Source organism: Saimiri boliviensis, chromosome 8, assembly GCF_048565385.1.
Source record: "Saimiri boliviensis isolate mSaiBol1 chromosome 8, mSaiBol1.pri, whole genome shotgun sequence".
NCBI lineage: Eukaryota > Metazoa > Chordata > Mammalia > Primates > Cebidae > Saimiri > Saimiri boliviensis.
Genome location: NC_133456.1, coordinates 110132772 through 110149843, shown reverse-complemented (window position 1 = coordinate 110149843; position 17072 = coordinate 110132772). Strand labels below are relative to the sequence as shown.

General features: G+C 42.1%; 1 protein-coding gene across 33 annotated transcripts in view; it reads left to right on the top strand.

Annotated features, from left to right (window-relative positions):
• CELF2 (CUGBP Elav-like family member 2) overlaps positions 1–17072 on the top strand; it is an 854288-nt gene that overhangs the window by 734753 nt on the left and 102463 nt on the right. The gene's annotated exons all lie outside the window — the stretch shown is intronic.

The window sequence follows — 17072 nt, the reverse complement described above, 5'->3', positions numbered from 1 at the left end:
TTTTTTTTCCGTTTTCTTCCTATTTGATACTTGGCACAATTCATCAGAAAGAAACTGATGTTGCATGTAGGAACACCAGAATACATTTTTTTCTAAAGTATTTTGTGGCACTTTTATGTACTTCTTGCTATTCCCAATTTCCTGATGCTGTTTGGATGTTTTCCCCATTGACCCAGATGTCAGTGGTGAGTTCATTCAATATCATAATGACTTGAATTTGTTATAATGAAAAACCTGTGGTAACCAGTGCAAGGATAATGATTTTATTGAAACCTGGTTTGATAAGAGGAAAGATAAGATAATGTTCCTAATGTTTTCAGGGTATAATTTACCTTTGTGTCATTTATTTGTCTCTGAACACATACACAAACATCTGTGTGTATATGCATATTCACACATGCACACATAACCATTGAAACACCCCCAAAACCCCAAGAAAAGATAGCATTTGTATGATTCATCCTAGACTCATTGAGGATGTAAGATTGTAGTGACAAGAAGCTCAACAAAAGATTTTCAAAATTAGCTTCTCAATCACCCAGAAGTCATAAATTATGAACCTTGATCTTGAATCATGCTACTTTGGTATTCCCCTTTGTATGTGAGGAAATCAAAGAATAGAAGTTTCAAAAAAGCAAGTGTGTGGTCCCACAGTGGTCCCTCCCAGTTCCACTGCTTCTCTCTGAAACTGCTAACATGGTTCTTAGTAAAGCTGCTTTTACTGAGCCTAAGTGCTTTGCTCAGTCCCTTTTAAAAAAATACTGTTATTTCCTCTGCATTCTTCATGTAAAATAATTTTTTAACACAGATTCTGGGAGATTGCAGTGTTCGGTCACATTATGGAATGAAAGAACGAAGGCAAATATTTACTGACTCAGCCAACAATAGAAGAAAATAATTTTTATTTTCCAGGCTCCTAATCAAACCCAGAGACCACTGTTTTTCTTCTTTTAAAAAGAAATGCTTTTTCAGTAATTAGCATGCAAAATCCCCTCTAGGTGTGTTTGTTAAAATTACCTGAGACATGAACTGTTGTTTATTTAGCATTTAAGGTATAGTGTAGTTTGACGCCAAGTCACATCGTATTTTAAATGGATGCAAAGCTTAGTGAATTTGTATTTATCCCTCTACTAGAAGCCCAGCTCCTAGCATGTGATCTTCATAGTCGAGGGTGCGCTCAAGAAACCAAGAGTGTATATGATGAATGGGGCATGTTGAAATGCATAAAAGTGACTTATGAGTATGTTTCTGTTTGGGATATCTTATGCTGACTCTTAGAAAACAACATGTTTTATATTTTTAGAAAGTTGTACATGTGTTATTTGCTTTCTTCCTAAAAAGTCTGCATTAGAGACCCACTGTCAAGGACAGTAATTTGGGAGTTGGAAAAGATGGTCGGTGGATTATTTTTGGTTTTCTCCTTATCTAGTTTCATATGCCCAATTACTTGAGATGGGTTGAAGGAAAATTTGAAAAGTCAGATTTGATTTGTGAGGCTGATAGCTTTCCAATGTACATACTTGCTCCATTTGCCATTTCAAATATGGCAAATGAGGATAGAGTTTCCCATCTTGCATTTATGTACAGCTTCATCCAATAAACATTACCCTTAACAGCCATAGGAAGAACATGAAAGTGGTTGCCTTTTAGCTGTGTGAGCCTTTGGTGGACAGAAAGAAATGGGACCAGATATAGAAGATTAATGCATATTCTTGGAAAAAATATTACAGGGTGCCTTGCTGTTTGATTACAAGCCTTGGAATTAGTCAACATTTCCATAATTCTAAACCAATATACACCTGTTTTCCCACTGTGATGTGAAGGCACAACTTAATTTAACAGAAACCCTGCTGTGCTAAATCTCTCATTAAATACCAAGCGAGTTCAGTAATTTAAAGTTGTACGCTACTATTTTAACTGGTTGCCTTCATATTATGAAATTAATAAGAAATTAATGATGCACTTTACCATATGCCTTCAATTTCTTTCTGAATAAAAATAAAAGGGATAAAGAAAAAAATGCATCAGCAGCTGACACTTTAAAGCTTTTCTGGTTGTAATCATTTTCCTGTGGATAAAATCCATTAAAAAGTCACTTCCTGCCTTTTTGCTAAAGTGTCCAAAACTTTCTATGTAAAACAAGATCAGATAATGTTAGGGTTTTTTTCTATGTGATTTTCTTTTGCAGTTGATATTTCGTTTCATGAGGAACTTTTATTATGCAGCCAAGCTTGATTGATGTTTCGAGTTTGCTTTCCTCTTGTCTGCAGGATCTTTCTTTCTTGAGGGAAACAAAGAACTCGGTTAGTTAGGACACAAAAACAAACTGTTAGGACGTCTGTTGTGCAATCGCAAGTACCTGCTCTAAGGTTTCGATTTAAAAGCACCCTCCCTTATGTGTTGTGAATGAATTTTAGAAACCCTTTACATGGGGATGGGGGAAGGACTCACACATTGAGTTGCAGGATCAGGGCCCTTACTGAGCAGGGTGAAATCATCGAAGACACGTTTCTCAAACCTGACTGTTACTGGGTAACAAAGGAAGACACTATTTCTTATGTCCTCTGAAATTCTTAACATAAATCCTACAAATACAATGGCAGTCATAAAGAAAGCAAACTCGACAGCTTGGCACAGAGCAAGGGATGAGAGTCTGGGAGTCATTCCCTTGGTTTGATCATGTTTCTCCTCTAGAAGTGGTTGCTTGATGCTTAAGCAACAGATGAAATTTTAGGTACAGTGCCTTACTGGTTACTGACATTTCATGAGATGAATCGCACATGATCATGAAGTGCCTACAATGTGCCTAGCTCTAAGCTAGATATTGGCAGGAGGTAGCAGGGATCGAGCCCAAGGAGACTTCTAGCTAATCTAGCTGGAAGGGTGGACAGTAGAGAGGTAATTAATACTTACATGGTTCATATTTCATGCTTTTCTGCTGCAGACAGAATACCCATTCCACCACATAGACACATCCTTGAGATCCCTAGTAAGTAGAGCCATTATAGCCTGAGGATACTATTGTGAGTGAATCCGCAAAGACTGGGCTACCTGGTAAGCCATTGAGTTTGATGCCTTGTTAGGCTGACTTTTCCCACTGCTGGGCCATTTGTGTTTTTGAACTAATTTTGGTTGCCTCCACTTTAATGATGTGTCAACTTGGGCTTGAAGATAGCATCCCTTGTTGAGGGTTTTATCTAGGCACAACCTAACTGATAGTTTACTCAGTAGAAATGTCATTATCTACCATTGTGTTTCCTGGAGGGAAATTTTCAAGGCACCTTGTGTGAGTTTCATTTTGTTTTTGTTGACCTAATTTAGCTCAATTAAAAAATAAAGTAGGCCGTGCTCTGTGGCTCACACCTTTAATCCCAGCATTTTGAGAGGCTGAGGTGGGTGGATCATGTGAGGTCAGGAATTTGAGGCCAGCCTGATCAACATGGAGAAACCCCACCTCTACTCAAAATACAAAATTAGCCAAACATAGTGGTGCATGCCTGTAATCTCAGCTATTCAGGAGGCTGAGGCAGGAGAATCACTCGAACCTGGGAGATGGAGGTTGCAGTGAGCCAAGATCTTACCATTGCAACTCTAGCCCTGTCAACAAGAGCAAAACTCCATCTCAAAAAAAAGTAAAATAAAACCTTAATTGAGGCACTCAAAAACTACCAAGATCTCTTCAGTAATCAGATGTCAGGGCCAAATATCCTTGTGCTGGTGTCAGCACTGTGCTGGGCGTCATTCTTTTTTCAAGGTCTTAACACATATTGTCTCTAGTAATAAGCCTTTTGGATTGAAATCTACAGCAGTATCATTAGAGCATTCACTATATAAATTAATTTAATTAAGGATGTAATAACAGGAATACAGTTTTGAAAAACCTCTTAAATTTTAACAGCAAGGAGGAAACTGTGGAATCTAAATGTCTTGTAAAATATTAATTGCAAATTTCTTCCAGACATCTTCTCTGAGTATGCCTTACCCATTTCTTTTTTGAATCACCACCAGTTTTATTAAATGCAGTTTATATTAAGGAGTTATTGCCCTAAGAGAACATTTGTTTAGAGTGCTTCATTTTTAGCAGCAGCATGCCAAAAGATGTTTTACGATAACCCATGCAAGGTGAGCAAGGACTGCGGGAGATCTAGGGTAGAAAAACAAATGAGCCTGATCCAGTGGAAAGAGGCAGGAAGGGAAATGGCCTCTTGGGACAAGTATGTTCACCCAGGTGGAGTGAATGGGCCCCTTCCTGGCCTGCCCTGGAAGAGATAATAGACCCGTGTGGGTAGGCACCTTCCTCCCAGGCAGGCTTCACTCCATGGAATTGGCCCCTGTGTTCTTTATAGTGGAGTGCTGCGGTTTGTTCCTCTCTGCAGCAAAAAAGCTCGACTCTCACTGGGGGCAAATTCCATTTGCCCATTTGAATGCATTTTGAGGTGTTCATTTTCTTTGAACCACCTCTCCTACTTGTTGATAGGTATTAATGCCTTTGTTCTCTGAGCTGTGATTATTGTTTTATCAGTGTCATCATCATCATCATTATTGCCATAAAATCTCTCAAACCTGATCTCATGTGTCAGGGAAATTTCTGCTGAAACCATCCCATTTGAATCAAAGCCTAACTGGGCCAAGATAGAGTATTTTTTCTCAGATGCCTTTGATTTAAAATTACTATGGGAAAAAAAAAAAAAAACCATCTCTCCGTATGAACAGGTGTGAGTCCTCGAAGTCTTGTGCCACGTGGGGCACACATTTCTTTATTCAGCAACCATGTATTGAACGTTTATTGTTGGCCAGGCAGTATTCTAGATATCAGGTACTGCAGTAGCCGCCATGCCCTTTATAACCAAATCACCAAAACACAGAACCTGCCACCATGCCTACATGTGGTACGTGTTATAGTAAATGAAGTATTTCCAAAGTAGTACAGTTTTCTGAAAAATAATTCTGCTTAAAAATATTTCACATGTTCCAAAATAATGTAGATGCATGTTACCACATGTATGTGTATTTAGTGATACAAATGGCTTCATAGGCATGGATCTATGTATTTATGTGTATGTCTACAAACATACATTCCACATGTACAGATGGGGATGTCAGTCCAGATAACTGCAGAAAGGTAGAGCTTCAAGTCCCCTGTCTGTGCAGCCTGCCGACATGGTCTCCATTGCTTTGTAGTGAACTTTGTTATTTTAGGCTTCATCAGTGATCTCAGTTCCTTGGTATAATTATAATTTGTTTGTGGGTGCTTTGAGTCCAGATCATGGCAGGTTCATGGTACGTGTTGGAGAGGGTGCAGTGATGGTGAGCCCTGCCTCCCACCATCTTCACAGTGGGGAGCTGAGCAGGGTACTGCCTGAGGAGCTTCCTGAGCCCTGAGTAAACATTCCTCAAAAGGCGCTGTGTCTACCTCATCATTTGTGTAGGTGTGAACTCTCCTTGTAGAGTACCCCACATATAAACCTGTGTGGAATATTCAGGTATTCCACACGTGTATTCTGTGGAATGTGTCAGTCAGGACATCCATTTGGTGCATGTGCTTCAGATTTACATTTGCAGAATTTGGCCTGGGCTGACAAATTTGGCCTCACCGGACTGCCTAGGAGGAGCCATTTCCCTGCCATCTGTGTTTTCATACACCACTCAGATCTCATACAGATAAAAGCCAAACAGACAAAATAAGGACTTTGTTTCTCTTGGAGATGAGTTTTTAAGGACTGTGACAGAGAGTAGCAGGGGGAGCTCTGGAGGAGCCCTTGGAGGTCCTGAAGTGCCTTCCCACTACAGGAGTCACAGCAGTATGAAGGGCGTAGGTTTAAAGTACAGACATAGCCCCAAGTTGGGCTCAGCTAGGGGCATCAGGATGGCTCCCAGCTCACTGATATAGACCTAGGAGAGGAAGTTAGAGGATGGAAGGAAATCCTGGGCGCAGTGGGTTCCAGTCTACAGGTCCAGGCCCCAGGGATATGGGAAAGTATATTTTAATACTTACTAAAAGGCCATTACAAGTTGTCTATTTCACCTGCCATAAAGTTTTATACACTACCTGAATAGCAAGTTGTTTTGCTCTTGGCTGGCAGTCCATTGAATCAGTAATGTTGATGGGCAGTTATTTACATATGGCTTTGATTAAAATTTTAAAGAACAGTTACTTTTAAAACATGACCTACTCAATACAAGGAATTGCATGAAAGAAAGTTTATGAAAATTCCTCAGTGGTGCAAAGTTGAAAATGCCAGCACAGGATTACAGCAGGGAGTAGCCACACCATTTTTGGCCACAGAAGTCGATGGAAGGCATTACTGTTTAGTGTTGCAGACAGCATGGTCTCAGCTATATCCCTAATTAGTAGGACTGTTGCTGGGGCTTCTGAGAGAGTGTATGTGAATGCGCTGGTACTGGTGCCTGATCAGGTTTGCAGAAGTGCCTTGTGTCATTGCTTGAGGAATACTGGTATCTCATTATTATCTTGTGAGGGGATGGTAGGATAGTACAGTGGCAAAATGAAGCCATAGTTACATTTCGGAGATAATCATTTCTCTATGACAGCACAAGGTGAAACTGGGAATATGCAGTTCACTTATGTAGACCTTAGTTCCCGAAAGGTTGATAGGATTTCAAAAGAAGGTTGTGGGGGAGACGAGGGATCCATGAATTTGATTAAAGGTCTGGATGGAATTGCAGAGGAAGGAGTGAGTTATGATAATCAAATGATGAAAGGAAAAGTTTGAAATATGCCTATAAAATTGTCCAAATTCTGTCATTAGCATATAGGGTTTCTGTAAGAACTCATCCCTGAGAATATCATAGTGTGCTGGACAGATCTGGAATCGTTGACATGAGCTGGGTCTAACTTGGGAGACAGTGTCCAGGTGAAGTGGGCTGGTGAGTTCAGAGCCTGGAGCTTTATGACACACAAAAAGTATATGACATGGGTAGGTGTGGAGAAGACTTGTCCCAGAAACACCAAGGTTCTTCCCCCACACACTAGGAAATAGAGGATGGCTGAGCTTGGGGGAGCCGAGGCCAGGATCAGAGGGAGTCAGGGCCCTGGATGGTTAGTGCAGGGAAGTGCACTGGATACTTAAAGAGGGGTGAGGGGGGCAGGGTAGAAGCTTCCTCTGTCCCTCTGTTCATTTCAACCATAAATAGTCATAGCATACAGGTGCCTGGGAAATCTCATTAGTATTGTGATACAAGCTGTTGAAGTTGGTTTGTTAATGAAGGAATATTTCAGGGCCATATCCTCACAGCTCTCACTGCCCACCCACCATGGAGATGAAAGGATAAACAGTAAACAGCATGTGTGGCGGTCACGGGAAGGGATGCTGTGACAGAGGCTCTCTTGCATGCTCCTCATCGTTCCTGCCTTTCACTGCTTCACGTTGGCAGTCAAAGCAGACATTCTTACTGCCATCCACTCCTCCTCCAGCCTTAAAAATGCTTGAAATGCCTTCTGTACTTGATCTGGAAAACAAAATGTGTCAACTGAGTGACTCTTTCCAGTCTTGCAAAACTCTTCTTTGCTGTCCATGCGTTGTCTGTGGTCATGTTCTATTTAATAGAAAACTCTATACTGTGACTTGACTTGGTTCTATGATGGGTTGGTCATTTTAGAGTACTTTATGTAGAGAAATCTGGATTATTCAAGCTTTGTCTATCCACTTTGAGATTCTCTGGGCATCTGCTTTCCTCTCTGGTTGAGAACCGACAGGGAGTTGGGCAATCATAATTTTTCCACTGGGGAGCAGAGAAAGCAGAGGGAAAGGGAATGGAGTCGAACAAGTCAGTTTATATCCTTGTTTACAGCCTTGGTTTGACAAGAACGGGTATTTGACCTAATGAGGTTTCAGGATTATTGGTGGATTTTTTTTTTAATCTATTTGATTCCTTTCCTGGCTAACATGGATAAGTGACTCATCTTTGTTTGTAAATGGCTTTATAGGGTTGTTTATTTGTTATCCCTTCTAAAAATATTTCAATTTCAGGTGATGTATCGATAGCATTCACCTTGTTATGCTGAGGACATCTCTGAAGTGCCAGAGATTAACTTCTCTGACCTCACCTAGCAAAGCAATGATGGACCTGGAATTAGAAGTCATGGGCTGGGTGTGGCGGCTCACGCCTGTAATCCCAGCACTTTGGGAGGACAAGGCAGGTGGATCATGAGGTCAGGAGATCGAGACCATCCTGGCCAGCGTGTTGAAACCTCATCCTTACTAAAAATAGAGAAATTCGGTGGGCATGGTGGCAGGTGCCTGTAATCACAGCTACTCTGGAGGCTGAGGCAGGAGAATCCCTTGAACCCAGGAGGCGGAGGTTGCAGTGAGCTGAAATTGCGCCACTGCACTCCAGCCTGGTGACAGAGCAAGACTCCATCTCAAAAAAAAAAAAAGTTGTAGTTGCTAGGACTCCCCGTGGGTTGGCCTCATGGTGGGGATTTAGGTGTCGCTGGCTGCATTGTAGGGCAGAAGGGGCATGGCTCAAGAGGCCAGCACAGCACAGCAGGAAAAAAATCACCAAAATGAAGGTAGCTCCTCTGCATGGGTTCCCATGGGGAGGCTCCATGGCTCCACAGGACATTTGATGTATACCCCGTTTTAATGACAAGCTGAAACTCAAGATCAGTAACTTGTCTGAGGTTATACAGCTAGCCCCTGAGCTTACAGGCAGCTGGGTAGAATCAGCGTCTCTGGACTCTAAGCCAAGGAACTTTGCATTCTGCTGTGTGTTGGGTGCCAGCTTGCTGGTCCCGGTTCCTGCTGGCAGGTGGAGGGTCTCAGAGGGGCAACATTTGCCCCTTTGGCACTGACACAAGATAAATTTGCATTCTTAGTCCTGCCCCACTATGGCAGCTCGTCATGGATGTGGAACAGCAGGGCCATGACAGTTCTGGCTGTGTCACATGGCGTGGACCTGCTGACAGGGTGCAGCGGTGTGAACCTAGAAGTCACCTGAGCCGTCAGTGGGCATACACATACACATACACACGCAAACACATAAGCTGGTCCTGCCACAGCAGGAGTCTCAGGCCACCTGGATGCAGCTCTGCCCGAAACAGGAAACTATGTTTCCTGCATAGGCACAGGTCCTGAAAAACACTCAGTGAGTGAGGCAAGGTATTTGCTAGAAACTTCGGAGCATGAGGTTACTAAAACGGAGCTTTCTAAGGGGAAGCAATAGATCAAAGACAGTCTACTGTAAGAGGAACTGCTTTGTGAAGTGATTATAAATGCACCATTTTTCTTCAGAGGACTGTAGCTTTACCAGTATCATCTCATTGACATTCATGTTATTAGGGTGCATTTCTTTATCTGCATCCACAGGCCTTCAGTCCCAATCCACAATCTGCATTTTAATGCCCATCTCCATCCAGCTGTCCTTGCCATTGCTCTGCTTCCATGGTCCACAGACAGGGAAAGGGCAGAGTATGGAGACTCACCCTGGAAGAGTGAACAGGACTCTCTTTCCTGCAACCCCAAGCATTAGGCTGCAGGACAAGGGGCTGAGGTTGTGAGACAAACAGAAACTTCAACCTGCCTGCCATCTTCACACCCTGTTGCCCCGAAAACACCTGGAGGCCTGTAGAAAGTGACTGTACTACCCTGTTGTATTATTAATGAGGAAATGATTGTCCAAGCAGTGAAGTCTGCATAACCATCTAAGCTGCTGAATCTGCTGCTGCTGACAAAGGGCCAGACTCACTACCACAAACCAGGGCACTAAGAGGTAGGACCAGGCAGCCCATGCCACAGATGCTGCAACAAGGATGAACATGGCCCCATGAGACAGCAGCTGCTGCTGTCCCTGTCATGGCAAAGTCAAGGGCAGGGAGGAGAGGTGGCAGGGGTGCTCTTTATGAAGTGATCACGAGTGCTAGAGCTTGGATGTCCCTGCCCTCCCAGTTCGTCATCAAGAGGGAGGCCAGTTAGGATCAAAGGCTGAGCACTGGCCAGGATATTAGGGTCAGTTCTCAGTTGGGTCCGTCTTGCCATCTCATTGTGGTTTCTGCTGTTATCTGTTGTTAAATTCTACTGGAATCTAAGTGATAGATGTATTATGAGGCAGAAGCTCAGGCCACGTCTGCCTCTATCTTAGTTACAACAGTCGGAGCTAATGATGTCATGGTGGCCACTGGCAGCTGGGGTTAGAGTAGTTGTCTGCCATCTTTAGGCTGGTTGTTTCTGCTACAGTGTCATGTGTCAGCGATGGGTACCAAGTGAGAGCAAAGCATAGGCTCCTACAAACTCGTCTCCTCTCCTGGAGACTTAACTGAGTGACTGTGGGTCGCCGGGCATATTTTAATCTGTGACATTCCACACTTTGTTTCCTAAGAAGAGTGTGGATTTAAATACATGCCAGGACTCTGTGCAGGTATTTCACATTTAAGTAGCATATGGGGTTCAGTGGAGTCAAGAAGTCACAGGGATTAGGAAAGAGAAAATGAATTGCTGTCATTGCGTATATGTTATATGCTAGGTAAATGTCAGAATAGTAGTCACAGAACTTCAGGATATTTCTAGCATATTTTGGCTTATACATGTTTTGTCTACATAATGGATATCTGTCAGTGGCTTTCAGAATTCAAATAATTTTAATCAAATACACTAAATGCTCAAGTATTAAAAGTAGTTGTAACAGTTAACATCTATTGAGTGTTTACCATGTCCTCGGAACTATGCCAAGAACTTAGTATATACTTGATCTCATGTAAATAGTAATAAGATAGTAATTTTTTTCCTAACCTGGTTGCTTTTTCAACTAGAAATCTATTGTTGTACGTTCAAGAGAGTTAAAGTGGCTGCACTTCTTAGAGAAAATTTCTCTAATGATAAATCAATGATTATCTTTTATGGAAATAATTTACCTACTTTAACTACATACAAGTATGACATGAAAGAGACATGTCAGTTAATTGAAGCTAACCTCATCCTATCTTCCTTACATTGCTCATATCTGACTTACGATTTACTAATATTTATAAGATACCGTTTAGGTGCAGGAGCAGTAGCCTTGATTTTGATCTTTGGTGTCTTCTGCAGCTCACAGAGGCACTAACTATAATTACAACCCCACCCACATCCCCCGGCAAAAAAAAAAAAAAAAAACCCTTAGAAGTAACCTTTTATCATTTATTGGAGAATCTCAATCACTGAGTTAAGCTAAATCACTCCTAAGGCAGAGTTACCCAGATTTAAAAAACTCTGTAGGTCATTAAGGAAAACTAAATATCAGCAGCTTGGAAATACTTGAGAGTCAAAAGCCCAGGAAATCCTGTAGCTGATTTCATTTGGCTTGTGTTTCTTTGAATGTTATGTGGGTCAACAGAGGAAGAAAGGACCTGTGCTGGAAAGTAGGCCATGTGGAATCGTAGATCTCAGACCACAGAAGCATGTCCTGTCCCAGCTCCTCACTTGATAGATGAGAAAACTGAAGCTCAGAAAGGCAGGATGACAGGTGACATGCTGAAGGTCACGCCCGTCAGTGCTGGGGTGAGTGCAGATCGCATCTAACATCGAGCCTGTTGCTCTTTTCAGCAAACTATGCCCCATGATTTCTCTGCAAGGTTATGCCAAACATGTCATCTTAAAGAATCAGAAATCCAGAATCCAAATTGCCAATCTGTTCATAGCATTCCACTCTGTGGCTGTTGAATTTGGTGTTTCTTTTTCTCATTTCCATTCTATGAAACCTAATAATAACATTCTTCTTGGCCATTTACCTAAAACGATAGGTGAAGTAGATGAATTTATAAAGAGCTGATGAAGACAAAGGAAAGCAGTCGTTAGTACTCAAGTCCATTTGCATGTAAAACTAGGGCGTTGATTCTCTGCTTCCGCTGCACAGTAGTAGGAGTCCCCTTGGGAGCCTTTAAAACTGTGTGCCTGTGCCACACTACAGTCAAATCAGACTCACTTGGGATAAGAGTCTGGCATCAGTTTTTTTGTTTGTTTGTGGCGGTGGTGGTGGTAGTTGTTTTTGAGACAGAGTCTTGCTCTCTTACTCTATTGGCTGGAGTGCAGTAGTGCAATCTCAGCTCACTGCAACCTCCGCCTCCCAGGTTCACACAATTCTCCTGCCTCAGCCTCCCAAGTAGCTGGGATTACAGGCACGTGCCACCACGTCCAGCTAATTTTTGTATTTTTAGCAGAGATGGGGTTTAGCCGTGTTGGCCAGGCTATTCTTGAACTACTAACCTCAAGTGGTCCACCTACCTCAGCCTCCCAAAGTGCTGGATTACAGGTGGGAGCCACCATGCCCGGCCTAGTATATTTAAAGCTCCCCAAATGATTCCAGTGTTCAGGCAAGTTTTAGAACACCTGTTAAGAGAATTAATCATCATTGACCCCAAAGGTTAGGTGGTGGTGACATAACTGGTTTCCTCCTTCTGCTGATCATCTTCCCACAGGTACACTAGAGTTTTGCTCCTCGAGTAGCAGTGACATCATCTGAGGAAGTGTTAGAAATGCAGACGTGGAGGCCCTATCCCCAGGCCTGCATTTAAACTAGATTCCTGGGTCTTACACGTTCACACAAAAATAATCACGTGAGGTGACAGTTAACTAACTTGATTGTCAACATCGTTTCACAATGCATCTGTATATCAGAACAGCACACTGAAAAAAATATAAAATTTAAAAATGTTTTTAAATTGAAAACACTAAATTTTGGGTGACACAGGTACAGAGCGAAGTTTGAGAAGTGCTGTTGTGTAGAACTAGGCCTCACCGATGCTGTTTCCCTGGGAGTCCCTCACAGGGCACTGGAGGGCAGCCCTGTGTCTCTGTGCTTGCACACTACTTCCAAGTGCTGGGTTGCTGTGTTCCTTCATCTGAGTACCAAAGTCAGGAGAGATCCTCTGGAGAGGCTGCCACCTTCCCTGTTACCTTTCAGACATTCTGAAGTTGGGGTGGCATGGAGCAGCCTGACCGTGCAGGACAGGAGGTGAGAAAGTAAATGGAGATGTGAGGGCATCACGGCTTTTCTAGCATCCTTGGTTGGAAAACTGGATTTTTCCATCCCAACCATCCTCTACATTCTGCTGGGAAATCTCTGAATGGGACTTACATAGAATTAATATGTGGAGGCCCTATCCCCATAAGGGGATGAATGGAAATGCTGCTATTTTAAGCACAGTTTTTCTGGCCAGAATAAGCTAATTGTAAAGCATGAGGAGCAATTTTCTGCCACAAAGAGTTAATCTGTAATATTCAGCAGTTTATTTCCACCTTCCAGAAACCATAGGAGTGTAGAGTCTTGCTGTTTCATCATTCATGGACTTGAAATTCCTTACCAGGAAAGCAAAGCATTTATTATCCTTTTTCTCTTGATATCCACAGCTTGAGAGACTTCTGCTGACAAAGAAAATTTAGCTACCACATGAATGCTAGAGTGGAATATACTATCGCATAATGAGGGATGCTGTGTCTATGTATGTATTTGCAATTTGGGAGGCTTACAAAGAATGTCATCTGCCCTAAATGGTGTAAGATTTCCCCTTGAGCAACTTCTGAGTTCTTGTTTTTCATTTTTGTGGGCCTGGAGAAGTTTTTCACATTGTGGTTTATTCCTAATTATTGTAGGTACAACAAACATCCCGGGTTGTAGTCTGTAAGGACAAAATCATTTGTTGCTGCGTAAAGCCAAAACTAACTGTGGTCAGCGCTTTTGCCTCAATCTGCAGCTGCTGCTTGTTAGACCAGCATCAGAGTGAGCTGCAGTTGGTCAACCAAATAAGAAAGTGATGAGAGGATCCTTGTAGAATAGGAAGCAAAGTGGGACAAGGCAAGAGAGAACATAAACCCAGAGGAGGAGACAAGCTAGGACATCATACCACCTTGATGGTGTGTCAGCCCTGAGCAGAGGAGGGGATACGGAAGGAGTATGTCAGCCAGAAGAGAAAAACATCCAGGCTTCCTGCAGAACTTACAGAAGCACACACATTGTGTCTGTTTTGCTTATTGCAACCAAATGATAAACTCTTCAGGGAAAAAAAAAATCCTGTCTACTTAGTTTGTATATGGTTGATATCTTTCATTCTCACATTCCTCCACTCATTTCTGTATTTTGGTATTTGATTAGAGCTGAATTAATATAGTTGGGGCTAAAAAAGAGCTTCTATCTCTCAGTGACATATTTTTGGAGATGCATAAGCTTTATTGTTTTCTTATCAGTGATAACTGTGTCTCTGAGTTAGATTAGTGGAATCTCCTTCACCCTTGGTCTTAGGGAGAAAAAAAAAATAGAATAAGAAGTGAGGAACTCACACAGCCACAGGACCAAGTGGTCACAATCACTGCATCCACTCATTAGTGGAAATGAGCTCTGGACTCAGTGCAGTTGGCTAATGGTGAAATCGCATATGTCTTGGAAGAAGGGAAAGAGCAGTGAAATATCTTCAGCTCTTGGGGTGATCTTTAAAGCTCCTCCTGAGATGTGCCTTGTCATTGTTGGCCAAGTGCATGGTACTGATTTTAAGGACACACTGTGCTATATTTTTACATAATTTGCTTTATAGGAGGTAGCCCACATTCATAGATAGGATCCATATTCATGGATGGGAGAAGAAAACTGGCAGAGCATGCTGCATATATGGTTGGACTGTTATGAGGCTGTCAAAATCAATTGTGTCAACTGTCCAGTTCCCACAGCAGCATCCTAGTGTCTTATTTAATCATGACCTTCAGCCTCTTGACAGCATTTGGTTAACAGATGCTATAGTTTGGACTCCTTAGATGTGTTCATAGGCATTTTATCTTGACTCTGTTCTCTAAACATGGCACACTGAGTTTCATTGTAATGTGGCTATTAAACATATCCAGTGTACATTAGAAAGTTTTACTAGAAAAGAAAACCTACCATAGAATTCAGTAAAATTCTGAGTAATGAAAGATTAAATACACCAGCTGGCCAAGCCCAACACAGATTTTTGAAAGGGCAGATTGGGTCAGGCCCACAGCTCAGAATGTTGGATTGGAGCAGAGCTGAGGGAAAAAGAGAAATAGACACCTTAAGCCGTGTTCCTTCACACATGCAGGAGAAATGAACATTTTCTCCTAAGTTACAGGAACGTGGGTGTACTTTTTTAGAGATTGCAAGCAAAGAGTGTGATCAGTTACTGCCCTTTAAATGGTGACGTGCCGTGGGTTCTGTTTTCACCGCTTTCTTCTCAAACCCATGATTTCTTTAGGTCCCAGTTATTCCTTCTCTAGGCTTTCGCTACCTCCATTGGCTGCTGCCTGCCAAATGTTTATCTGAAAATCAGAGTTCTCTGCTAAGCCCCAAACTTAGATATCCAGTATCTGCCATTGAACAGATCCATTCAAATGGTCTACAGGAAATTCCAGTACTAAAATTACTGTTAACAAGGTCTTCTTCCTGTATTGCCCATCTTAAGTGAATTGGTAGGCCAACCAAGACCAAAAGCAAGAAATCATCTTCCTCATCTCCTCTTCCTGTACCTAAACTTTCTACCCCTGATTTCCAACAGTGAAGATATCCAAGATGCTACCTTAATGGCACCTCTAGAATTCCTTCCTCTTCATCAGGTTGGGACTTACCAGTTGTCATCAGGGGTAATAAAGGCACAGCAGGGATGAGATTTAGGTTATCCCTGTAATCACCGTGATTGCCAATCTTCTAGATGCTTTGTAAAATGGGAGAGGTGGGTATATGGGAGTTGTACATCACCCCCCAACACGTACCCACAGGCATATGTGAACATTGCTGCATTTTGTGTCTGAAAAATTAAAAGTGACGGCTGAGTTTAAAGGGTGGGATCCACACTCTGTACTCGGCCCCTTCCTTTTTCTTCAGCTTCTGGGACATTTTTGCTGTATGCCAGCTGTATGATAGCACACACACATTCAGTGTCTTACCCTGGGAAGGTAGAAGTGAATATTGCTTCATTGTAATCTGTGTCACGTGCTTAAATGTATCATGTCACCTGCTATTCTTCAATCCCCACTATTCTTTATTCCCCACCATTGCTGACATCTCAGCCACTACATTCTGAGCTCCAAACGCCTTGAGAGGGAACATTGTCAGAACCTGGCTTAATGCCTCATGCCATAGATGGTGTTCAACAATTGTTTGTTGAATAGATGTACTCTCAAGAATAGCTTTTATTCATGGACACTCCTTCAACAAAAGAAATTCGAGTTCTTTACACACTGGTGGGCGGGGATGAGAGGTAGGAAGAAGGTCTTGATCCCTTTTCATTCCCCCCTCGCAGTCCTTTCCGTCAGCTAGGTGTGTTCTCCACACACAAGAAACAGTAGAGATAGGAACCTGTGCAGAGACAAAAAAACACTTTTCACTGTAATTAGAATCCTTAAGTGAATGAAGAAGGGAGTTTACAATCCTACAGCATTTTACAGTTTACTGTGTACTTTCATGTATATTTTCTGATTCAGTCCTCACAGTCATGTAGTGAGTTTTCTGATAGGATCCCTGCTTCAAACATAAGTTTATCAAGTTTTAACAAGGTCAAGTGACTTGACTAACATACTTGGAATTGGCAGAGTTGGCATTCAAACCCAGACCTTATGATTCTGTGATGTTCTTTCCACTGGAAAGCAAACATTAAGACCCAAGCTTCCCAAGTCTCCATTAAATGCTACATGTCCAGAGTTGTTAGAAATTACGAAAGTAGAAGCTGTGTCACCACAGGTCCAGTGCTGTCAGTAAAGGGTTCTCGCTTTACTCCTTAATATAAAATTCCTCCCACATGCTTGTCTCACATATTCCTCATCTACGTTTACATTTGCTATTTAAATTTCGGCTACATGCGGTATATCTGAAGGCCTGAGACTTGAATTTACTCTTTAAAAGATTGAGCTTCGGGATAAGCATATTTATAGATCAATTGAACCTTAGTCATAATTTCTCTAAGCTCTACCAACAAGTAATTTCCCAAGCTGGTGAACGATCTCACACATTAGAGTAGAAGGTAGAAACCAAATGACACAGTGAAATTAAACTCGTGAAGAATGAGCAACACTGGAGGAGAGCTCTTTCTTTAGCAAAATAGCAACCAAAGTTAGTGCTGCTGTAGAAGATGCGATGAA